The sequence below is a fragment of the Pan troglodytes genome, chromosome 17, assembly GCF_028858775.2.
Source record: "Pan troglodytes isolate AG18354 chromosome 17, NHGRI_mPanTro3-v2.0_pri, whole genome shotgun sequence".
NCBI lineage: Eukaryota > Metazoa > Chordata > Mammalia > Primates > Hominidae > Pan > Pan troglodytes.
Genome location: NC_072415.2, coordinates 49,876,679 through 49,902,910, shown reverse-complemented (window position 1 = coordinate 49,902,910; position 26,232 = coordinate 49,876,679). Strand labels below are relative to the sequence as shown.

Below are 26,232 nucleotides of genomic sequence, written 5' to 3'. Positions count from 1 at the left end.
TCTTATTACAAATTATCTTAAATTGTGCTGGTAACCTAAGTAAATAAATTTAAGTTTATTCTTTAGCTTAGTTTCACTTAAAACTGTGATTATTAGAGCACTAGTGTACAATGGAAGTGGCTGAGGGCCGATACAGAGGGAAAGAGAAGAAATGTAAATGGCCATCAGGTGGAGTGAGGGTATTGTGAGTCTTCTTCTTTATTTAAAGTAGCTTCACTTTCATTTGTTTTGTGTAATAACATTTTGCATAATATTTCCCTTCCTTAAAAATGCTGATCTGTTTGCAATCTGAGAGATATTTATTGAGAGAAAAGACTACAAAGTTTCATGTATGAGAGAGTTCTTAATTTTCTTTATAAATAGGTAAATGAATTTAGTGACTTCTAAAGATCTAGTCTCAGCTTATCAATCGCAGCCCAAGGTCCATAAGATTTAAACAAGCTGGACTGATAAGTCTTGCTGTCTGTTTGTACCTTCCCATCAAGGTAAAAGGAAACCTCCAAGCTAATTCAGACATAGAATTCATCTTCTCAGCTCCTCCACTCAGGCTACTGTATGGCTTTTAAGAAATCCCACAACTGTAACCTTTAGGGCCCCCAACAAGCAATGGTCCCTAACAACAACTTTGGCTCCATTCTTCCAATTCTTGTGATCAATCTCTCTCATTTCTTTCTGAATTTTCTTGAAAAAAAATCACTAGTACTATAATGTTTCTGAAAAATCACCAGTAGCAGTTCATGAACCTCCAAAGCTGACCTCAATCCCTTCCAGCAAAAATTTTACTTTACATTTTAACAGAAAAATTCAGTTGATTATTGAAAAAAAATGCATCAACTTCTTGCCTCCACAACTGTGAATATAGCTCGGTGGTAATGTTTAACCTTCTTTCTTTCCATTGCGAAGATAAAATATTATTCCATTTCTTCAGTATCAATTGCTCTATCTCTGTGCTCAGTCTCATTATGACAGATTTCCTCTAAGGAATTACTCAATCAAAAATTTGCCTCTCTCCCATTGCCCTAAATCTTTCCCATTTATATTTCAGTTCAAGAGTATCTTATCTTCATTCTGCCTTTGACTCCATGTTTTTTTCTAACTACCAGTTAAGTTTACTCAAAGCATCAATGAAAACAATGTATGTGTGCGCATGTGTGTGTAAAATACTACCATAGAATAAATATACATATATTACATATATGTATATTCTATGGTAGATATTTATGTCAATTAGGCTATTCCCAGCTAAAGTAACAGAAATCAAATTAGGACTGGAATAGAAACATAAGAATGTTTTTAAATCTTGTATTCTAAGAATTCTGGAAGCTTGATTTTTCAGAGCCAACCAAGGTTTCATATCCCCTCTTCCATTTTCCAGATGTCAGCTTTCAGTTTTAGGTTTGTCCTCTTGGTTACAAAATGACTGCTGTATCTCCAGAGATCACAGCTTCAGACAGTTACATTGAAAGGCTAGCAGTGGAGAATAGGACATAAGTATTTCTATATCTCATATTTAAAACTTTCACATAAGCTCAACAACATGTTCCTCCTCATGTCTCCTCATGTTGTCCAGGGTAACCACTGTGCAAGATTCATCCCCTGGAACTGAGAAAGGGCCCAGGTCCCCTAACACTTATCGCACTTGATACCCAAAGTAAATCATAGTTCTATGAACAAGGAAGATGCCAGAGCAAAGGGGGTTCCAACATGTGGGTTTTTTTTTTTTCCACTCTGTTGCCCAGGCTGGAGTGTAGTAGCACAATCTCGGCTCACTGTAACCTCTGCCACGTGAGTTCAAGTCATTCTCCTGCGGCAGCCTCCCGAGTAGCTGGGACTACAGGCGTGGGCCACCACGCTCAGCTAATGTTTGTATTTTTAGTACAGATGGGGTTTCACCATGTTGTCCAGGCTGTCCTTGAACTCCTGACCTCGGGTGATCTCTCTGCCTCAGCCTCCCAAAGTGCTGGGATTACAGGTGTGAGCCACCACAGCCTGTCCAAAATGTTCTTTAAACTAGAAATTCAATTAATCAGGGTCCCAGACCTGAGCATCATTGTTGGTTATGGTTTTGTTCTGCTGCATACACAGGCTTTGCTCCATCAAGGTATTTTGTTATTTGACATTTGTTATTTTTTTGTTAATTGACCTTAGGATTAAAAAGAAAGCAAGCATGTTGCGTGTATGTTTGTAGATATGGCAGGGGAAGTGAGAAGTGTGGAGACAGTTCAATAAAAGTTATAAATTCATGACTAGGTTACTGAACGGAATTCATAATCATTCATAACACTTGACTGCTTCTTATACATTTTGGGAAATCTACCATTTAAATAGCCATAGGCCTATTGGCCCAGAAATAGAAGAAATTAGAACAAAGGATCAGGTTGGAATTCAGGGCTGAATAAGCATTCTGCATTACTCTAAATCATAGTCCTGTTGCATTACACGCTGTTGCGACCACAAAGGAATGATTTTGACAAAGTACAGAGAGAGATCTCTACTCATACCTGTGTTCCTTCAGGCTAAGGACCTATCATGACTTTTCAATGATAGCATGGAATACTGGAAACTTAAAGAGGAAGCTCATATTGAACAGTAGTTTCTGTTAGAGGAGAACTTGAACATTAGTCAGCTTTGGTGAGCAGATATTCTGAGAACATGTTCGTATGAGATGGCTGAACCGAGCTCTAATTTTTCCTCTCATTTTATATTATCTGTCATTATTCTGGCACCACCTCATCTTCCCACTCATTCTTAGCCTCTGCCTCTCCTTACATTTCTTCCTGCTCTCCTATTTTTTTTCCTCCCATCTGGTCTTTTCTTTTTCTCCTCAATCCCTCCTTTTTGATTCCTTCATTTTCCTTTTCTTCTTTCTCTCTGATTTATTTAACCCCAGTAGTCAACTGGAGTAAACGTTTTTACGTATTGGACACTATTAGGGGTCCACCCTGTTCCTCAAATCTTGACAGTATCAAGGTAAACTGCAATGAGCAGAGCCCTTGTTTAGTCAAGTTTAACTATGTAGACAAACAATCTAGATAAATAATTCCCAATTGCTGCTCACGAAAAAACACCATTTTCCTCCTTTGTACTGTGTTTTCAGGCCTTAAATTTTTTATGTTCCTGCCTTAACACTTCACTTCACAATGCCTCCATAAAAAAAAAAAAAAATGTCTTTTTCTCTTTTGTTAAGAGAGGAGTATCTTCCCAAGCAGCTATCTCTCAAGATGTGTTGAAATCCCAAGAGGAACAGTGTTTTACATTTTAAAAAAAAATGCTTTCCCAGGTTTTATCTTGTTAGATACTCCCCAGAATTATGTGAAGTAGGCAGAAAGGTAAAACTGCTTCAGAGAAGTTAGGGCAATAATGTTACAAACTAATTAAGGGCAGAATTAGATCTGTCTCTGTCTTCATAATACTGCTCCTATGAGTTTGCATTAGAGTAATTTTGTATGAAATGAGCAGACATAAAGATGGTGAATATACAATAAACAAACATGTATGTTTTTCTTCCTCTGTATTTTCAAGGGAAAGTAACGTTGCGATTGCTCACCCTATGGAAACTGGAATTGCTTCCTCTGGGTTACAGACACACCCTTATCTCTACAGGTCCAGCTGTGTGTCTCTGTCCTTTACTCCATTTTACTCAGCTATGTGATGTGGCATCAGTGCCGGTCAAAAACGGAGCATTTTTCCTTCCTTACTTCTTTCTTTCTCTTTTTCCTCTCTCCCTATCATCTTTCCCTGTCCTCCCACTTTCCTTTCCATGCTCCCTTTCCCCCTTCTCTTTCTCTGTCTCTGCTTCTACTTTCATTTTCTTTATTTCTTTAGTTTCCTCACTTGCTCCTACGCACACTCCCAAGAACAGAGAAAAAAAAAATCTGTGATTGCCTGCATTCACGTTCTCTTTGCTTTCATCCTTTTTCCCCCTCAGTCTTATAATGTAATGCCAATTATTAGAAAATATAATTCACTGTGTCTCACACTATTATTTATAATCTACTCAAGCATTTTCTTCACATTCTTAATATCCCCGGTGTCGGGGAGAATTACAGCTGGGAAGCTGACTGCAGGACTCTGCGTAACAAGAGGAGAGAAGAACATTGTTTTCACAGGCAAATTTTCTGTTGTGTGGTGAGCTTTCATGATTTTTCTGGAATAGTTAGATATTTTTGTTATGCCTTTAAAATTATTTTTGCCAAAAAACTCAAGGAAGTCTATGATTAAGTTTTGTCTTTTGTTTTTTTGTAGGGATAAGAAATTTTATAAAATCAGTAGACCATTTTAAAGGAAGGAAATTATAAAGATACCTAGTAAATAATGATTCTTGAGCAGTTTAAATCCATTGTTTGGCTCTGAGCATGAATGGCTCATTCTATACATTCTATACATTTATTAACTTTCCCCAGCCTCTGGGTCTTCTCTCTCTCTCTTTCTCTTCCCTTTGGCTCTCTCTGTCAACACACACACACACACACACACACACACACACACACACACACACACATCAGGGTAAGCTCTCTGTGTATACATCAATGAAGTCTTGATTTTTCCTTCTTAATTTAGCAATTGACATAGTCTGTGTTCTGGGCAGTCTGGTCTATCTGTATGTATTTATTTGGTCAAGGATAAGATTCATGAACATACCTGGAGTCAAGACAATGCTGGACAGAACAAATAAATAGAAAAAATAGTATACATTTGGGAAATAGGATTGCAATAGGAAAGAAAGTGAAGAGAGCAGTTGAGAAATAGCTCATTTCTGCTAGGTTAGCAATATGCCATCTGGTCCCTTGGATATGAGAGAAAGCTAATGGAAGTTAATATTAAGACATTGGGTATTTTGTGAGGCCCACAATACATACACACAAACACACATACACACGCCTCTTCTTTCTGTACCATGAGCTGCAGAGACTTTGGCTGTCCTGTCTTGGTGACTGCAAATACTCACCCTCTTGAGATCCTTCTCCTCGAATAACTCAGAGGTAGACAGCAGTCTCTCTCCCTACCTGCTTCCCTCCTGCTCCCTTGCCCTACTCTACTTCAAATAAGCATATAGATGCCTTACATTTTGAGACTTTCCATGCTAATCATGACAGGAAAAGAGACATATAATAACAATAATAAACTAGAAGGAGTTACTAACCTTTTAGGATTTTATGTATGATCAAGCTCTCTAGCGTGCATTTTATAAAATGTTCTGAAATCCATCCATCCATGCAGCTAAATGATACTCTTGCATAACATTTTTATAAAGTAGATCATAGTCCTAGTAGAATCGTTTTGATTTTATCATACATATATGTCCTTACTGTTCAGCTCCACAGTTTAATTAATGAATCAGTCCATCATTTAGAATTTTGTTTTCTTTTGTTTACTTGTATTTTAAATCCTAACTAGGCACTATACATTTCTCTATACGAAATAGACCAAAGAGTGTAAAATCAGCCACTGTCTTCATGAAACATATCCTGTTTAGACAAGGAGTCAAAGACAAATTTAATTATATATGGCCCTAAACTATTGCCAGTGCTCAATGGTGACCAGCTAAGAAATACTGCATTCATTTCCTAGGAATGCTGTAACAAATTAGCACTAACTGGGGCTTGATTAAAACAATATAAATTTATTCTTTCACATTTCTGGAGGCTAGAAGTTTGAATCCAAAGTGTCATCAGAATGTATTCCTTCTTGGGTCTCAAAGGGAGAATCCATCCCATGACTCTCCCCCACCTTCTGGTGGTTGCTGGCACTCCCTGGCACTCCTTGGCTTGTAGAGGCATCACTCTAATTTCTGTCTCCATATTCAGATGGTGTCCTCCTTTCTGTGTGTCTCCATCTAAAGAGACACTTAAAAGTCTTCTTATAAGGACACTAATCACATTGGATTTAGGGCCCGCTCCAATCCAGTATGACCTCATCTTAACTAATTACATCTGCAAATATCTTATTTCCAATTAATGTCATAATATGAGATTTTAGGTGGACATGAATTTTCCAGGACACTCTTCAACCCACAACAGATGGTAAACATGGGTCCTGCTACTTACAAGCTTAAACAAGATGTTATTCTTAAATATTTTATTCCTCTATCTGTGTAGTATATATTTTGCTTTTCTGCACAATAGGGAGGTTTACGTGTACTTTCAGGGTACATCAGGTCACATAGTTAATGGCTACTTAATCACTCTCCGGACCTTCATTTGAAAACCAGCACAACCACTCAGAGTCCTATGGCCAGTGCCCGAGAGTCTGGAAATGTACTTTGTTTTGATTTTAACCTACGGACTTGTAACTCACTCAACTGACGGAACACTCCTAAAATAAACTTTATAACTAAATAGCTATTACCTAAATCTATTTGTAAAGCTCCAAGTAAAGAACTAGGAGTTTAAAAATAAGGCATTAACTTTAAAAATGTTATATCTGGTGGTAAAGTATAAAGTATTACAACACACACATACACATATATACAGAGAAAGGAACAGGGGCCTCCCCATAGTCTCAACCACTTTCATTGGGTCAAAAGAAAATGCTTGATATTCAAACTGCATAATCTCAAACCTATTTAGAAAACAAACTCACTCACTCTCTAGTCCTCAAATATCTCTGATTCTTGTCATAGCGGGTGTGATAGAGACAGAGAAAGAGAGAGCCTTTGTTACAGTAATTTGATGTAACCTTGGAGTACTTTAGGCTCCAGGAGCAGGTCTCATGAAACAGTGTCTCTCTGTCTCTCTCTGACCTTCTCCTCTCTTTCTTTCATCTGCCCAAGGCAGGATTCTAATCTGTTGTGGGTCGAAAGACCCTCATTGCATACCCTATAACAGGGGTGTCCAATCTTTGGATTCCCCGGGCCACACTGGAGGAAGCATTGTCTTGGGCCACGCGTAAAATACACTAACACTAATGATAGCTGATGAACTATAAAAAAAAATCGTGAAAAAACAAAACCTCATAATGTTTTCAGAAAGCCTACAAATTTGTGTTGGGCTATATTCAAAGCCATCCTGTGCTGCATGCAGTCTGCAGGCCATAAGTTTGACAAGCTTGCCCTCTAGGGAGGAATACTACCCTGAGACACCAAGAAAGGTCTGAACAGACAGGCCTTGCTGGGTTTAGATCATGTACTTTTTGTGTAGTCACATTTCTATATAGTTTTTAATTATGCTTATGTAATGAAGCCTCCATAAATGGGCTTGGAAGCTCCTAACACTTTTCCCCATGCCACACCCTACACATATCTTTATCTGAATGTTTTGTAATATCCTTTATAATAAACTAGTAAATGTGTTTCCCTGAGTTTTGTAAGTTGCTCCAGCAAAGTAATCAAACCGAAGTAAGGGGTCATATGAACCCCAACCTGAAGCCGGTTGTACAGAAGTTCCAAAGGCCCAAACTTGTAACTGTTGTCTGAAGGTGGGAGAACAGTCGTGGGGACTGAGCCCTCAACCTGTGGGATCTGACTGTATATCCAGGTAGTGTCAAAACTAAATTAGAAGACAGCCAGCTGATGTCTGCTGCTTGGCATGCAGGGGAAACCCTCACATTCGGTCACAGAAGACTTCTGTGTTGGTTTTCTTCTGTGATGATTGTTATGTGGTATGAGAGCAGAGAAAAAACAGTTTGAGTTTTTCCTGAAGCAGTAGGTTTTCAGTCAATCTTTTAAAAATTGTGTACCAAACCTCTCCCCGGTCTCATCATGCACTTTTAAATTTATTTTGCCTCATAATAAAAATAATTTGTGAATACGGCTTAGATGAAACCCAGATTAGTAAGCCTTGATTCTAGACCCAGATGGCCTGGATTCAAATCCAAGCTATTGTGAAAATTAAAGATACAATGTATAGAAGATAGCTTATATCAAACAGTCAGACATAAACAGTATTCCATATGTATGAGGCATTTTATTTGTGTCATGACTCAGGGCCAGCTCCCTAGGCTTGCAACCTGTGCAGTCAAACCCAGCTCTGTCTTAAAAGCGGTCCATATTTGGTTTAATGTCCTATTGTCACTGTTTTGGATTCCTAACACATTTTATCTTTGAACTTGTGTTTTATAAGTGACGTTCAATGGGACAATGGAGCAAGCGTGTGTGCAGAGGAGATTCTCTCAACATGCAGGATTACCTTCCTTGCTAACCATTTGCATCTAAAATTCACAAAGTACCAAGAACACAGAATTCCAAAGGACCCAAAGTGAGCTGGAGTGCAATGAGACTGAAAAGTACAAGGTAAGTGTATAACATCTATGACTGACTGGGGCCACACTTTTCCCAAGAGGCCACACTTTCCATTTGAACCAGAAGTTGCTTTGAATGCAGAGTAAAGATATGTGCAGTCTAAGAGTGATGAACAATTGAGAATGACTGTCCTATCTTTTCTTACACAAGTCACTTCCCTGTATTTCAGCTAACAACTTACACTGAAAATAATGCCTTAGTTGGAAAGAGAAAGTTAGGGCAACACATAGAGAGTATTGGTGGAATGCAAGAGTATCAGAAATTACAAAGTATCAACAAACAGTTGAGTTAGTTTTGTACAGTGTTTCCATTGTTTTGGTAAGAACGAAATATATATATGAATATATGTCCTTGAAATACAAATTGTGCGATTCTGGTGATTCCATATACAATTTAAATGTTCTTACATTTGAATTTAAAACTGAAATCGTACAATATAAAGACGAATAGTAATATCCATGGTAATCATTTAAATTTAATGTTTCAAGAATGGCATTAAATAGCAAATTTTAAAAAACATATGGTAAGTCAATCAGGAGACCTGGAATAAAGGAAAAACCTTATATTTCAATATCTTATGGTCACATTTTTCCTGCTTTTTAAACTGGAACCCTGCAGTTCCATTTTGCACTAAGCCTCAGAGATTATATAGCCAGATCTCCCATCGTTATTATAATTATTATCAACAGGTCTGGGCTGAAGCTGCATAGTTAAAAATCACTAGGAAAACTAGAAATAATCTTGCACATTTTTTAAAATTGCACAAATATTGGATTCTGAGGAATGTCAGATTAATTATTTTATATTTTGTTCACATTCCCCTCATGAAGAAAGTGGCAGCATAGTGTTTCGTATCATCCCAGCTGGAATTGGCCTCTCACTTCTCTGAATGGATGCATTATTCCAGTTGGACCACTCTTGTGGCAGAGAGCTTATTCTCACCTGCATTGTGGTTACTCATGGTGCCTCAGCTCTCCAACATCCTGAGCCTTGGGGGCATCCTTGGAGCACCCTTTATGTTGGTCAGACTCTCATACAGTATCGTCTTGTCTTTTCCTGTTGACTGAATGAGTGAATAGGCCAATAAGTTGAACAGACTATAGATTTCTGTAATAATTACTATGGGAAGGGGGGCATGCCGTCCTGAGATATTACACTGAGTTCTGGTTTTGACTGCATTTATTCTTTCACCAGAAAGAAAGCAGCAACATGTCATTTATCATAGAGTGTTGTCTTCATCTCTCAGGAATGGGGCTGTTGGATTCCACTGTTTCCATTTATTATTGTAAGATAAATAATAGTTCTTCTAATTGAAAATGAGCAGAGAAGCTCTGACACAAGTGAGCACAGAGACACTAGACACAATTTCTGAAGGTAAGAACTGCCTAAGTCTGTGTTGAATGGATGCAGCATCTGCCCTATTTAAACATCTTCAAATCCAGATTCCATTTATGTAGTCCCACCCCGAACAGTGGAGACTTTCACCCCATATATTGCACTGCACAATTGACTTGCTGCCTTCTGGGGATGGGGGGAGTTCGCTCTCTTCCGGTGCTTCATGTATCATCTGGTGCCAGAGGCAGTGAGAATACAACATTGGTGGACCAATGGACTGATCCAATATGGCAAATCCTATATTCCTGTTTGGGTACAAATGAATAACCTCATATAGTTCTGCACACATTCAACAAAAAGATGAAAGGGAGAAAAAAGCCATATGGAATTTCCTGATCATTGCATTCCATTTTATTTCTCTGTTTAAACTTTGTAAGTGAATTCAGTGTCTGTAGAAGGCAATTGATGGCTCTAACAGAAAAGGAAAGAAAAATGTTAAAGCCCCAAACCACAATTTGAGCACTGTTAGGCTTGGTTATCTTCCCTTGCTGGGATCCTCAGCAGGATTCTGCACCTTACAGACTGCAAAGGTCATCTCAGCATTTTAGGGACAAGGGCTGTAGATTCTGCAGGATAGGGCTGCAACCCTATGCCTGCAGCCTTTTATTAGTAGGGAATAGCGGGTAAGGGCAAAGAGGGGAGGAATTGACTACCGGTATTTAAAGGAAAAGAAAGGCTGTCTCAATTTTGCTTTAAATTTCTCAAATCTCTCATATAAGGGATTATGCTTCATGCCAATCATTTCAGCTTCTTCATAGCCCACCCCATGAATATTTTCAACTTCTAACATTCTAGAACGTCCTACTATTTGCTTTCTCTGCCTAACTTATTCCTGTGCTGTATTTCTTTGTCCTACCTCCTGCATGAAGTCTTCCCTAATCAACCCAGACTGTAATATCCTTCTGTCACTGTAGGTTTCTGAAAAAGGTGTTATATATTACCTGTTTGTCATCGTGTTCCTCTGCACTTTAATTTTGTTTTTCACAAATATATGTTTCTTCCAATTAAATAAGTTAATTAAGAGAAGGTCTGGAATCTTTATCACCCACAGTTCCTGGCAATGCCTTTTACATAATAAGTTCATAATTAATATCTGTTAATAAAAATTACTGCTATTCTTAAACTGAGTATATGGAGACCATCTGCTTAAAATATATGTGTGTTTGTGTGCATGTGCCTAAGTAATTTTTCTCCATATATGTATATTTTAAATATTCAATAAAAGGATAAAAAAACAGTTGATTTTTCTCACTTTGATATATCTACACTGCCTGAAAATAGTTAAAAGACAGAACCTACATTTCCAAGTGCCAAGGTCCGCTATAGACTTAAATTGTCCCAAGAGCAGTCTTATTTTCTCTCCCTATTGGGCATCAAGGACCAGGAAGTCTGATTCCAACATGGTTATATGTGGAGGAAAAAAGGAAGAAAGAGGATAAGTTATCCATTATAACCCAATCAGCTGATTTAAAAGATCAGTCTGTATTAGCCACAGGAGCAGACAAAATGTGCAGGACAAATGTGCAAAAGGCCCAATGGGCATAAACAGTATATGCAATACAAGGAAGCAATACTGCAGAAAGAGCTCAAAAATAATTGAATGTGAACACTATACATAAATCCAGATGAGATTCGAGCTGTGACCTTGAGGTGAAAAGGCTCCTTAAACTGCAACCAAAGCTTCCTATTCTGAAGGGATTAAATCTCTGAAAATTATTCTCTTTCTTTGCATTCATGTTTCACACTCTGTAATGCTCACATAAAAAGGGCAGATATACCCACACTTTGGTGTTTACTTTCTTGTGTTTCTTTTCTTCCCAGATAGCTGATATCGGCTTTACTGTAGATCAGTGTGGGTGAGACTTTTTCACCTTTTGATTATGGTTTATAATTGTCAATACCAGGTTAGCAAGCTTTCTAATGGAAATTACCAGTGCACGGAAGAATGATAAAGCAATCTTCTCGGATGGGAGAAGTATAGTCTCTGGGGTCCAAGTCATCTTTTATAGGGCTCACAAAAATTATGAGGACATATTTAATAAACTTTTGCATGAAAATTGTAGCAGAATATCCCTCAATCCTATTGCCTTTGCATTGCAAACTAGACAATACCAGCAGAGAATGAAAATGTTCAGACAGGCTAGGCAAGGTTTTGGCCTAACTGCTTTTCTGTGGCCTCATAGTTAAATTTGAATCCAACTCTAAAGACAGGGTTGCCAGTGGCATTTACAAATTTGATTCTTCCTGTCTCACAGGACAGGTGGCAGTGATCACAGAGCTCAAACTTATTCTGAATAGCAGCTACCACACAGACAGTGGTTTCTGAGTTCAGAGCTTGAAAGAATTAAAACTGGATTAGGAGGAGGAAGAATGTTTTCCCAGCGGGCAATATTTATAACAAGGAGAAGGCTTTTTCCCACCCACTCTACAAGAATAACACGGATAAAAAAATGAATCCGAGCAATGATTCTCAAAATGGCAAGATGTGGGCAGACTGAAGAAATACACCTTTCTAATTCCCAGGCAATTTATGTGTGTATGCCTAAGTATCCAATTAGCAGGCACAGATGCCATTTTGCATTAAAAATATAAGGTTTTACAACTGCAAACCAGCTGCACCCATAAATTTCACCAAACACTTTGCAGAGGTCTACCAAGAATTTGGACCTGAATATTTTATAACTATTTCCCTCAGCATTAAAATAATCAAAAATTGATCAGCATATTTTTTTGTCTGGTAAAATATTTTCCTCAAAGAAGAATAGGAAATAACAACATATGTGCAGTGGTAAGCCTCACAGAAATCAATGGAAATGGATTGTTTCTGACCCACGAAAAGCCTACATTGAACAACCGCTCTTTCTAGTGGAAATTTTTGCAATGATAGGAAAATTCTATAGCTCTATTTTTCATTACAGTAGCTACTTGACAAATGTGGTAATTGAACACTTAAAATGTGGCTAATGCAAGTGTCAGGGTATATTCTTACTTTTATTTAATTTTAACTAGTTTAAACAGCCACATGAGGCTGGTGGCTACTACACTGAATAGCATAATTCAAATTATTCATGCTGTTACTATATCAATAAACAAATAAATGACAGTCTGAAATCAAATAGACACCTACTGATTTCTAGCCATGTGACTCTATACAAATTAACCTGTATAAGGCCATTTATTTCATAAGGCCAATAATAATGGTTCTTCTAGTATTGATGGATAATTAAAAGCACAATATATTTAAATTATTGGACCTCTTGTCTGAAAAAAAGTGGGTTGTTAATCAATGTTTTTGCATCTTCCCTATTTTCCCTTTTCTACCTTTCTAACTTTTTTCTTTTTTCTTTTCTTTCCTTTCTTTTTTTTTTGTTTTTTTTTTTGTTTTTTGTTTTTGTTTTTGTTTTTTGAGATGGAGTCTTGCTCTGTCACCCAGACTGGAGTGCAGTGGTACAATCTCGGCTCACTGCAAGTTCTGCCTCCTGAGTTCACGCCATTCTCCTGCCTCAGCCTCCCGAGTAGCTAGGACTACAGGTGCCTGCCACCACGCCCAGCTAATTTTTTGTATTTTTAGTAAAGACAGGGTTTCACCGTGTTAGCCAGGATGGTCTCGATCTCCTGACCTCGTGATCCGCCCGTTTCAGCCTCCCAAAGTGCTGGGATTACAGGCGTGAGCCACCGCCCCCGGCCTTCTTTCCTTTCTTCTTTTCTTCCTCTATTAGATAAGGAAGAAGAACCAAGAAAAGTAGCAAATATAGAGTATCCTCAATATATTGCCCAGTATCCAATAAGGGATAATGCTATATCTGTTATTTCTTCATATACTTTGTTCTAAATCAAAACTTTACATGAAGGTTCTCACAATCTAACCTAACCCACAGGCAACATTTAGGAAATAATACACAATGCAGTCAATGTAAAGTGTATAGGCCAGGCGTGGTGGCTCATGCTTGTAATCCCGGCACTTTGGGAGGTCAAGGCAGGTTGATCACTTGAGGTCAGGAGTTCAAGATCAGTCCGGCCAACATGATGAAACTCCATCTCTACTAAAAATACAAAAATTAGCTGCATGTGGTGGCAGGCACATGTAATCCCAGCTACTCGGGAGGCTGAGAATTTCTTGAACCTGGGAAGTGGAGGTTGCAGTGAGCCAAGATTCTGCCATTGCACTCCTGAGTGACAGAGCAAGACTCTGTCTCAAAAAAAAATATATATATATATATATATATACATATATTAAATAAATAAATTGTACTTACTTCACTTGTTGTTCTTTTAATATGTACAGTATTAAATTTGATTTAAAAAATTGTCCAATGACTTCATGAGAGGAAAAATGATTGTCATTGGACCTAGAAGAATAGGTTCAGACAGTGAAATGTCAGGAAAAACTAAAACAAAACAAAACAAAATAGAGAAGGAAAACAAAATGGGGAATAATTGCATATAGTTTACATTTTTAGTTTTGATATACTTAATAAATGTTGGCAAAGCTTAATTGTCAATGTTTAGAAACGTATGTGTTCAAATGAATGAATTAAGCCCCCTATGAAGATGTGACTCAAATAGGACGAGGAAAACTTCCCAACTCTCCCATCATCCTCCTTTCCCAGGCCTTCCTGCTTCACAGCTGCTTGGGAAGAAGACACATCAACCAGGGGCTGGTTTTAGCTTGTTGTTTCTTTGTACGCTCCTCACCCCAATGTGTTTCTTCTTTTCTTCCTCTTTATTCTGTATTTTATAATTATTTTCTTTTCAATTACACTCATTTTTATTTGTGTATTTGCTTGTTTGTTTGACTGTTCCATTTTCTCAATGCATTTTCTCTGGGTATAGTCAAGACGACTTAGTGACTTTGTTTGAAAAGTTGTATTTTGTGCTTGACAAGAGTTGGAAGAGAGCTTTAAGTAGTTGATTTGTACATTAAGTTTTCACTTTCCTTTTGAATCCTCAGGAAAGATGATCATAGAAATTGGCCATGTAACTAAAACCACCAGAAACTCTTGATCTGTTTGGAGGCAAATGACCCTTATCAACATGAGATTATTTGTTTTTACTAATGTTGAGAACCTGAATTACTCTAATTTACAATTTAGATTGTGCACCTGTTGAAGGAGGAAAGGTATCCCACAGAAGAAATGAAAGAGGTAGCTAGCATTTCACAAAAGTATAGGAGAAAATGCTTTCTTATAAATAAATTGAATAGAGCATGCACCCACACATAAATGTGGAAGCTTCAAACAAGTGGATCACAATTTAAAGAATAACTAAGATATTTATGTGGAGCGTAGCAAAGACCCTGATGAGAGAATTGCTTCATGGTATAGAACAGCATGAGATAAAAATGGGATGGATAGACACAAATGGGCCAGAGGTAAATGACAAAAGGATCCTGGCTGGCTTAACAAAAATATTGTTTTTCATCCCCCCCCGCTTCACAGGTTTAAGGTTTCTTCCAAAGTTCCTAGTAAAGCATAACTAGCACCTGCCCCAGAACTCTGCAGTGTCTTTGCATGTAGATGTGCACACTTCTTAACACCTCAGACATTCCATTTAGTTGTTAGCTCTTGAGTTCAGTGGTTCTCAATCAATTTTTCAATTATCTTCATAAATTTCAGGTTAAGAGAATTTGAATGGATTAAGATGTTCTTACCTGACTAGGATTGTCAAGATGTTGGGTTTAAGCACAAACCTGGGTGAAAGGCCTCTCTGTAGGACATGTCTGAGATCAGGGTGTTCTTTTTCTGCCTTGATTTGCTACTCATTAAACATGACCTTTAGGAAAATATCGGCGACCCTACAGCAAATCGTTGACTCAGATCAAACATAAAAAAAAAGAAATAAAGAGGATACCAAGATCCAAAAGAAAATATTTTTACTGATGTTCTCTGATATTTGCACAATTATTTAGACCTATTCATATAATTTTTATATTACTAATTCTGTCCATTTCTCTCACCAGCTTTTGGAAAGACATCATGCAAGCATTATACTCTCCATTTAATAGATGCAGAAACTAACATCCAGAAAATAAGTGGGGTGGTCGAGGTCCCTCAGCATAAGGATGACAGAGAGAAAACAAAAACTCTGTTCCCTTTTCATAATGCAGCTTTCCCCCCCACCCTTTGATGGCCTCATATTAAATTGTGCAGGAAATGCAAAGGAATACAATCCAAATAGACTCCAGGTAGGCGGGAGACCTTCTCTTAGGCTCACATCAAAGAGTGTCTTTATATTAGAAGGTAGGCTCTTGTTTTTAAAGTTTGGCATGTATTTTTTTTCTTTTTCTTTTCTTTTGTTGCAGTCATTAAAATGTGCCACTGGTACCCTATGTGCTGACTGTTGGGAGGTTTCTAAGAAAGGCATTGTTATTTATTATGTTCAAGAGGGTTTGTGGAGGAATAAATTGCATACACATAGTGTGATGGCAGCTGGCAGTCAACTGTGACTGCTGTTGTGCACTTCACAACATGTTTTATGTGGCTGGGAACATTTACATTAAGGTCAATTAGGTTGCCAAAATAGAGAATCGCAGCTGAGGGATGCTTAGTGGAGTGCATTGGTGTTTGGCAGGGGAAATGGAACTGATAATCCTACATGTGCTTGGTCTGCCAGCTGGTGGGTGGTCTCAGCCATGCTGCTGGAACACTATTCAATTCAATTCAGCAAATATTTATTGAGTAACTAGATTGTGCAAAGCACCAGGCAAAGTGCTCACGGAGAGGCAAGTCAGCACAAACCATGACGTGGGTCTTAGAAAGGTTTTTGATAACAGTAGATCCCAATATCCAGCAATGATTACAGGATCACCATATGCTGGACACTGTTCTAAATGTTCCATATGTGTTTACTACCGTAATGTTCATAGAAACATTATAAAATAAGTGCTCCCATTTCCTTATTTTATCAATGAGGAAACTTGGTTGGTGAGGTAGAAGAGTCATTTGTGCCTTTGTAAGAGTTTTCATAATTTTCTCTCTCTGGGTATATGACAGATGGCATTTCATTGTCACTTTGAAGTTGAATGTGGCCGTTGTCTTGCTTTAGTCAAAGATATGTGAGCAGCAGTGATGTGTGTCACTTCTTGGGGAAGTGTTTAAGAGGTAGTGTACAACTTTTCTGCTGCCGTTGTCCTCATTTACCTTCCAGACAATGAAGACTCCATCAGTCTGGGTCCTGGAGTAAGGATGAATTAGAGCAGGGACATCACTGATATAAAATACACACAAAGTATAATGTAATTTAAGCCTCTGAGATTTTAAAGTTGTTTGTTGTAGCACCATAATGTAGAATGGGCTGTCTAATAAAAGGTAGGATCAAGAATAATACACATATGAAGTTAATTGACAAAAAATATATAGTACATGATTAAGTTTCAGCAAAAAATACCAATAATGAAAGCAGCTTTCATTTGTTAAGTGCTTAGCTAGTTGCATACATTTTCTTTAGAAACAGAAGCTCAAGGAGGTTAGTGGAACTACTTAAAATAATGTAAGAAGATACAGAACTATGAACAAATCCCGGTCTTTTTGGTTTCCAAAGCTCACACTGCTTCTAGTATATTCTGGAAAGAGTGCTGCAAAGGGATCACACTTCAATCCTATTTTCTTTCTTTCCTTTTCTCTTCTTTCCCATTTCTACTCTTTCCTCCTTTCTCCCTTGTCTCACTTCTTTAATTTCTTTTTCCCTCCCATTATTTTTCCCTACTTTCTACCTTCTCATTTTATCCAGATATTTATTGTGCATTTTCTTTATGCCCATGTAAGAGGTATGGACTTTTCCTCAGTGTTGTCTTCCCATTACTATTCCTTGGCTGAAGTAATTCTTTAATCTCTCCTCTTCAGCCCTGTTTTTCTGTTTGTTTGTTTGTTTGTTTTGTGTGATTTTCTTTCTAGCTATCACTGCCTTACAAAATTGGACACCAACTCTCAGCCAAATAATTTACAGCATTATATTATTTTCTTTCCATCTTGGTTCTTTTCACACTTGGCTAACTGCAAAGTTGAGCATAACCTCCTATATTTTCAAGAACCATGTTAATGCCTACAACTAGGAAAAAGCAAAAAGAAGTTTTAAAAGACGGCAATAAAGAAATTAGCGTTGAAAGACAGTACAAAAGTAGTGATAATAAATTGCATGGTTTTCTTCTTACTGTCTGCTAGAATTTTCTCATTAGTCAGTTAGGTTAGACTCAGATGTTTTGCCTTTCCTCAATAGAATCAGCTCTTCCTGCACCAAATTGGCATAACACTATATGAAGATCAACAGAGTTAAAGCCAAATTTGAGTTATGGAGTCACAGTGTTTTACATAACTCATTCAATTCTTTTTTTTAAATTGGTGACTAGAAATTTTCTCCATTCTTACAACATTCTGTATTTCCACTCTAGAACTTCATTAACAATTGTGGATTCCTTTTGGAATCCATGATTCAAACCTGTTAGAGAGCAAGCTTTCTTTCTTTCTTTCTTTCTTTCTTTCTTTCTTTCTTTCTTTCTTTCTTTCTTTCTTTCTTTCTTTCTTTTTTTGACAGAATCTCCCTCTGTGGCTCAGGCTGGAGTGCAGTGATGCGATCTCAGCTCACTGCAGCCTCCGTCTCCCAGGCTCAGACCTCCTGAGTAGCTGGAATTACAGGCACATGCCACCACACCTAGCTGATTGTTGTATTTTTAGTAGAGACGGGGTCTCACCATGTTGGCCAGGCTGGTCTTGAACTCCTGACCTCAAATGAACTGCCTGCCTCAGCCTTCCAAAGTGCTGGGATTACAGGCATGAGCCACCATGCCTGGAGTGAGAAAGCCGTTTTTTTAACCCACAATGTGTCGTAGTATTTGCCATATAATATTGAAATTGTATGTTCCTTCATTTTGCCCCCAAAAAACTATGAGTATGTTTATAGTGAACATCAAGATTTATTCATCTTCACATTGACATATGCCTAGCCCTTCCCCTAGCACATCGGTGGCCCTCAGTAACTGATTGATAAGGCAAACTAAAGTGATACTTAACAATTTCTTCCCTTGACTATAGTTCATTGCACTGCTGCCTTCTATTTTTAAGAGGTGACTTTAGTTCCAACCCACCTCAGTCCCTGCAAAATTCCCTTTTCTCTACAAAATGTCTCTTTTTCAAGACCAAGGTTGACAGTATATTTACTCAATAGTCACTAATTAATTATTCCAAGCCCAGTAGATTTTCTCAGTGCACTTTAAAGGGGCTGGCTTCTTTCCTATTTTCCTAAGTTAATTTTGTATGAAAATCTCATTAGCTTCTTGAAGAGGGCACTAGCAACTGGAAGCTTATTGCTGGGGTTTAAATGTGTGCCATTCAAAATTCAGGTGTTACCAATGTGATAGTACTAAGAGTTGAAGGCTTTAAGGGGTAATTAGGACATGAAGCCTCCTTCCTGAAGAATAGGATTTAGACCCTTATAAAAAGGCTTCACACAGCATTTGGCCTCTTGCCCTTTTGTCTCCTGCCATGGAGGACACAGCATTCCTTTCTTCTGGAGGATGCAGGCTTCACTAAATAGCCAGTCTTGCAAAGGCCTCGATCTTGCACTTTTCACTCTCTAGAACTGTGAGAAATAAATTCCTTTTTAAAGTAAATTACCTAGTTTGTGATATTTTGTTATAGCAGCAGAAAATGGACTAAGACGCCTGTGTCCTTTCCAAGACTCCCAGTAGACTCACCAAGATAGGTCTTTTTCTTTTCTCAAATGGCCTCAATGTTTTTATTCAACAACAAAATATAATTTGCATATGCTGTGCCAAGTGCTGACTCAACTTTTTTCTGCTTCAGGTCACATGACTCATTTATCTACCAAATTCTCAGAATTTGCTCTCCAAATTCTCGTTTGGAAAAAAAAGAAATCATTTCTACAGTCTACTATTACAGTTTGGCAATATAAGAATATTTAAAGCATATTAATAACTAATAATGTGAAGATTCAAAATCGTTATTTTTAAGGGGATGGCTGTATGGTTGATCTGAGCAAAAGTTTTGGAATTAGACAGACTTAGGTTAAGATCCTGGCTGAGCCATCTGTCAGATGTGTTCAAGTTACTCATCTCTGAGTCTTCAGTTTTTCATCTATAAAATGGCAATAAAATACAACTCAAAATTCCTATCATGATTAAATGCAATAACACCTGGAATATTGTACTTCTATAATAAATAGTAGCTCTTGCTATTATAATATCATTTGTGTAAGCACTACTTGAAGAATCAAGATCTGAGAGAAGTAAAATAATCAAAGGAAGCACATTTCCCTAGACCCCTCCCAAGAACTTTCTCTTTTGTTTTCCTTCTTTGAAAGATGTAGAAAAATCCATCTACTAGGATAAGATCTGATGGAAGAGAATGCCTCTTTGTTTTATCATCACCATGGGTGGATTTTGATAAATGTTTGGTCAATTAGAAACTGAAATTTGTATCCTTCTTGCAGAAGTCTCCTCTCATGTCTCTTCACGCAGATGCCTGCAGCACTGGGGCCTATCCAAATGGCCAGGCCCTTTTCAGTATTAGATGACCAGAAGAAAATGGAGTCAGCAACACTGCTGTCTGCCCTTAATACCTTATCTCAATAACTTCTATCAGAACAATACCATGAAATAACACATTAAGTCATTTCCTAACAACTTAACACCAAATTGAGAAATAAATTATAACTAAGGTGGAACAAAGTTGGAATTCTGGCTAGTTTATACCTGCAGTAACCATTGCAATGCACCAAAGGTATGTATGTTTATATATATATATATATATTACTGTCCCAGTAGGGTATTCTCTAATCTCAAATGGAAGAAGTTGTTTCCCAGGGTACATTTGGAAATATCTGGAGAAATTTTGATTGTCATAATGGAGGGAAGGGGATGACACTTATATCTGGCATTAGAAGCCAACAATGTTAGTAAATATCTCACGATGCTCAGGACAACCACCCTATCACAAGAATTATTCAGCTTCAAATGTCAGTGGTTCTTAGGTTGAGAAGCCCTGTTCCAAATTATGTATACACTTATCACCAATTCTTCAATATCAGGTTTGAATCTGGGACTCATTGCCACACTTCAAATCTCTTGGGTCAGTGTTTTAGTTTGTTCTTACATTGCTAAAAAATTAACTGAGACTGGGTAGTTTATAAAGTAAAGAGGGTTAATTGGCTGACTGTTTCACAGGCTGTACAGGAAGCATGATGCTCGCATCTACTGGGTTTCTGGGGAGGTCTCAGGAAACGTACAATCATAGAGGAAGGCAAAGGGGGAGGGAGGTATCTCACATGTGAGCAGGAGCAGGAAAAGAGTTGGCTGAGGTGCTACACACTCTTTTTTTTTTTTTTTTTTTTTTTGAGACAGAGTATCACTCTGTTACCCAGGCTGGAGTGCAGTGTCATGGTCTCAGCTTCCTGCAACCTCCACCTCCTGGGTTCAAGCAATTCTCCTGCTTCAGCCTCCGGAATAGCTGGGATTAGTAACCAGACCTCATCAGAACTAATTTGCTATCACAAGAACAGCACCAAGAGGCTGGCACTGAACCATGGATGAAAAAACACCCCCTTGATTTAATCACCTCCCACCAAGCCCAACCTCCAACACTGTGGATTACAGTTGAATATGAGATTTGGGTGAGATCACAAATCCAAACCATAGCTTTCAACAAAACTTGACTTCCTTTCTTCCACAGCAGAAGGTCACACTTCCTTGTTTTTTTCTTCCTGAGTCCCCAGTTTCAGAGTGCTCCCTGGTAGTTTCTGTCTACTCTCTCTATCTCTGGGTAGAGGATGGTATCATTCATGGGCCAAGGTCAAAAATGGGGTCTCAAATTTTAGTCCAGTCCTTTTAGTAAGTGTATTAGTCCATTCTCACACTACAGATAAAGACATATGCAAGACTGGGTAATTTGTAAAGGAAGGAGGTTTAATTGATTCACAGTCCTACAGGGTTGGGGAGGTCTCAGGAAACTTACAATTATGGCAGAAGGGGAAGCAAACACATCCTTCTTCACGTGGTGGCAGGAAGGAGAAGTACTGAGCAAAAGGGGGAAAAGCCCGTTATAAAACAATCAGATCTCATGAGAACTCACTCACTATCACAAGAACAGCAGCGTGGGGATAAACCACCCCCATGATTCAATTACCTCCCACTGGGCCCCCCCCATGAAATGTGGGGATTATGGGAACTACAATTCAAGATGATATTTGGGTGGGGACACAGCCAAACCATATCAGTAAGATATATTATACATAAGAATCCTATAATGTTAAGGATCTAATGATAAGCTTGCATTTCCAAACGGTAGATCCACAGAAACTATGTCTTTGAGATGTTCATATTTAATGGAAAAATAAATTTCAAATATCTTACATTTGGAAAATGCTATGATGAAATTAGACAGATTTCTTTACTAAAGGACTTTTCTGGGCTTTTAATATGCTATTTTGTCTTGATAATCCACAGTAAAATATGATGTATGAATCTTCCTTAAATATATTTCAACTCAAAATTTTTTTTAAAAAATAATCTTTCTGGACTCTTGCCCTGTAGTTTGCAACTTTGCAAATTATGACTTATCTAACTTGCTCATTTGACTGAGACCCAGAAAGTGAAAGGACCCATTCCAGCTTACGTGTCCAGGTTTTTCCAGGGAGGGGATCTGAATGTAAGAGTGTTGACTCTAATTCATTGTTCTTTACAATACATGTTAGATGACAAAAGAAGGTATTGATCTAGTGCATTCTTACCCTGCAAGCATTTCCATTTAATTGAATTTTTTCTTTAAAATGTAAGTATTCACACATTGACATATGAATAACTATAAACTGGTGTATCATATGCTGCCCTCTTCATGTATTTATTGACGTAAAATATTTCAGTTTACAACTAGGTTTACACATGTTTGCTAACATATTTATGCATGCCTAAACCAGCTGTAGTTTTGTTAAGATTTCCCTAAATATTATCAGCTGAAGAAAAATTATACTTATGTTGATGGAAATGATTTACCTAGTTCTATGAACCCATAATATTTTACATTCATATAAGAATTCTTTGCGATTATTTTATAGTGGAATGCACCTTATTTCACTAAAATACTTATTCTCACAACTTTTTCCTATATGATGTTCTAGGTAATTAAACATAGGTTATTAGAGTCTTATCTTGGGCCCACTCAAAGCAGAACTTAAGGAATAAAGGTGAGGAAAAAGAGGAAAGGAGGTAAGCAAAGAGGTGAACATTTTGATGTGATATGCTGTCATGTGGCTGCCACTCTGCAATGAGCTGCAAAGGTTTCTAACGTTTGTTATTTCTACTTTTCTACATTTACCAACATATATTGCTTAATTTGTCAAACTTCTAATTTTTAATAAAATCTCAACATGATCCACTTTATTTCCGAACTCAACTACCAAATTCTCAAGTTTTCTCTGACCTATTGGAAGGGAATTAATTTGATCCTTTTTCTGAAATTTCTAAGTGGCATATTCACATAGATCTTATTTATTTATTATTGTTATTACTTTTCTGAGAAAGGGTCTTGCTCCATTGCCCAGACTGGAGTGCAGTGGCATGACCTCAGCTTCCTGCAACCTCTTCCTCCTAAGCTCAAGTGATTCTCTTGCCTCAGCATTCTGAATAGCCGGGATTACAGGCATGTGCCACCACGCCCAGCTAATTTTTATATTTTTAGTAGAAATAGGGTTTTGTTATGTTGCCCAGGCTGGTCTCGAACTACTGGCCTCAAGGGATCTGCTTACCCTGGCCTCCCAAAGTGCTGGATTACAGACATAAGCCACTACACTCAGCCTGCATATCTCTTGAAACAGTCAGTATATTTTATGTTTTATAACAGGATTTTCTTTGGACCTGTCTGATATTCGTATTAGATTATAGGAGCCCTATTTGGGCAAATATGTTCCCTTTTAAAAATCTCTGGATTTCCCACAGCACTTTCCAGAGGGTCTTGCACATTTTCCAGGAAATTTTAAACTCCATTGACATAAGGCAATTGAAGAAAATGCACAAAAGAAAATGTTTTCTTCATAGAAATCTTAAAAAATTGTTGCTGAAAAGAATAAGTTGATGTAGTTAGAAGTACAGTAGGCCTATGTTTCTAGTTTTTGCTCTGATGCTAATTAGCTAAGCAACCTTGAGAAAGACATCTTACCTTTCTAGGCCTTCATTTTCTTATCTTTAAAATGAGCTATAGTGTTTTCTATATGAGCTACCACACAGGAATTTTCAAAAGAACAAACACTATCACATAAATACGTTTTGGAGGTGGAGAGCACCATATAATTGCAAACACTATCATGAATAGAAAATAAAAGAGTCTTTGAGTAGGCCAGTACTTTGAAAACATTTAGTCCAGTCCTCTTATGTTAGTGATGAGTATACTGGATACTAGAAGGTTACAGAACTTGTTCAAAGTCACAGAATTGGTTGATGCCAGAGCATAGAAAAAAACACAAGAATTAAATCACCTATTTTATTTCTTTTAAAATTCGACTTCCAGCTGTCCAGCTTACCTGATCTCTCCAGATTATTAAATTGTTTCTCTCCTCCCATCCCCAATGCTCACTTTCTGTGGCTCATGATTAGTCTCCTCCAACTCTTTGAAGAGGTCAGAGTCACTGTCGTTGGCATTTGTGTAAAATCTTTCTACCCTTCCGTGATTCTAGGCTTTTAGGGTTTGACTTTAAACTGGTATCCCAGCCAGTTCCCTGGATGGCTGGTCATGCTGGGATCTTCATCTTCTGGTCTCTCTATGCTAAACTAAACTACCTTGAAAATCATAAATGAGTATCTTGACTTTGCTTATTTGATCACCTGACTTTGCACTTTATTTGAGTAAATCTTCCAGACAGATGGTGCCACCCAGCTGTTTGGGCATTTATACAGCACAGATGACTTTTCTGCCCCACAGTCAACAACTGCCCAAGTCAGCTCACGTCCTCAGCCCTTCCCCATTCTCTGGCATATTTTTGGTGAATTATCATTCAGGTACTCCCAGAGATGGAAAATTAGTCCTTTTAATTGCATTCTCACAATCCATGGGATTTTAAGCAGTAAGATTAGGTACAAAGTTTATCAACAAATTCTGGTCTTCTGGTTTCTAGACAAGTTATTCTGGTACATAATACTATCTTTTGTTATTAATTTTCATTAGTGTTATGATTATTATTTTGAAGAACATGAAAAATCGAAATACCTTATTCATTAACCCACAACTCAATTTGTATTTTTCTCATTCAAGGAAAGGATGTTATATTACTTGCGTTTGAATCTCGTCAGCTTATTATTTCTTTTGACAGTGAAAAAAGTCAGGAAATCCAAGCACTTTCTGTTGGCAGTAGTCAGATGAAACTCATATATACAAAATGGAATGAAAAACTGTCTGATGAGCTAGACTTGAGGCAGGAGGACAGGCATCATATATCTTATTGTTTTATTTGCCTTCCTTGATCCTCCAATAACTATTCCCAATTTTGCTTTGCATCATCTGTTCCCCCAAAATATACTCCTTAGGCTTTTATATTTATAGGTCCTACTTGCCTTTTCATTCGTTTTATGTTCTTTTTTCCCCCTTTTCTTTCCTCCCCAATTATTCTATGGAGGTTTTTTATTGACTTTAGCCTTTGATAGCTCTATGTATTTGAAAGCAGCCATTCACCACCTCCTGTGGAGAAGTACCAATAAAGTGCAAAACCATTATCACAAAACTGTTTCTCAAAGTTTTGTCACATCCCAGACAGTTTCATGAAGATATGCTGAAAGGATTTGTTTTGTTTGTTTTTGCTTTAGGGATTGCTAAGGGCAACAGGCAGTCCTGAAAGGGATTGTAAATCATGACTTATTGTGACACATCTTGTTTGTTGCAGGGGGTATTTGCTTTCTTTGGCCCAAAAATTTCAAAATTTTGTTCAAAACTATTTTTCGATGTCCCATACCATATCAGAAAAATAGTGCATGTTTTCTTGCCTGAAATGGAGAAAACTCTCTAAATTGCTTTTAAATAATGTCCAATCTCAGGCCAATAAGCACTGTATTAAGTAGTAACAGACTGTGAGGAGACAGAGAGAGACAGAGACTCAGAGAGAGAGACAGAGATTCTAGAATATGCAAAGACAACAAATTCCAGAAGGCTATTACAAAATGGAAGCAAGAACTAACGTCAGCCAAGGTAGATCATCTGAATACGTGGACTCTCTAAGGAATGCTCATTGTGTTAGGTCTCTTTTTAGGAAACTCTGTGGTGTTGAGATAGGCCACTGGGAGTTCTACTTGCATGATTTTACTCTGACATGGTGGGCCGCTATTCAGAAAGTGTCAACATACTTGCAGTGATGGAAGATGTTTGGGTTTATTCTGAGTAGAAAATGATGTATTTTTGTTTGTTTGTTTGTTTATCTGTACTTTGGAAGTCCTGATTGAGGAGCCTGAAGATATCCACACTGAGCATTGATCTGTGCATCAGTAAGTCTGGATCTAAAGAGGAAGATCCACACTGGAGCACAGGTCTTCTACAATGTAGTCATCGTGCCCTGTGTGAGGGCCACCATGGGATGGGCCCCGAGAACATGGTGTGAACAACAACAGCAAA

General features: G+C 37.7%; 1 long non-coding RNA gene across 1 annotated transcript in view; it reads right to left on the bottom strand.

Moving 5' to 3' along the window:
- Positions 1 to 25,727, bottom strand: part of LOC134808673 (uncharacterized) — a 33,023-nt gene extending 7,296 nt beyond the window's left edge. Inside the window, exons 1-3 of the long non-coding RNA XR_010152099.1 lie at positions 24,908 to 25,727; positions 21,598 to 21,658; positions 9,182 to 9,302 (exon numbers count right to left, since the gene is read on the bottom strand). This is a non-coding gene — a long non-coding RNA (uncharacterized LOC134808673). The remainder of the gene's footprint in view (positions 1 to 9,181; positions 9,303 to 21,597; positions 21,659 to 24,907) is intronic.
- Between the last annotated feature and the right edge of the window lie 505 nt (positions 25,728 to 26,232).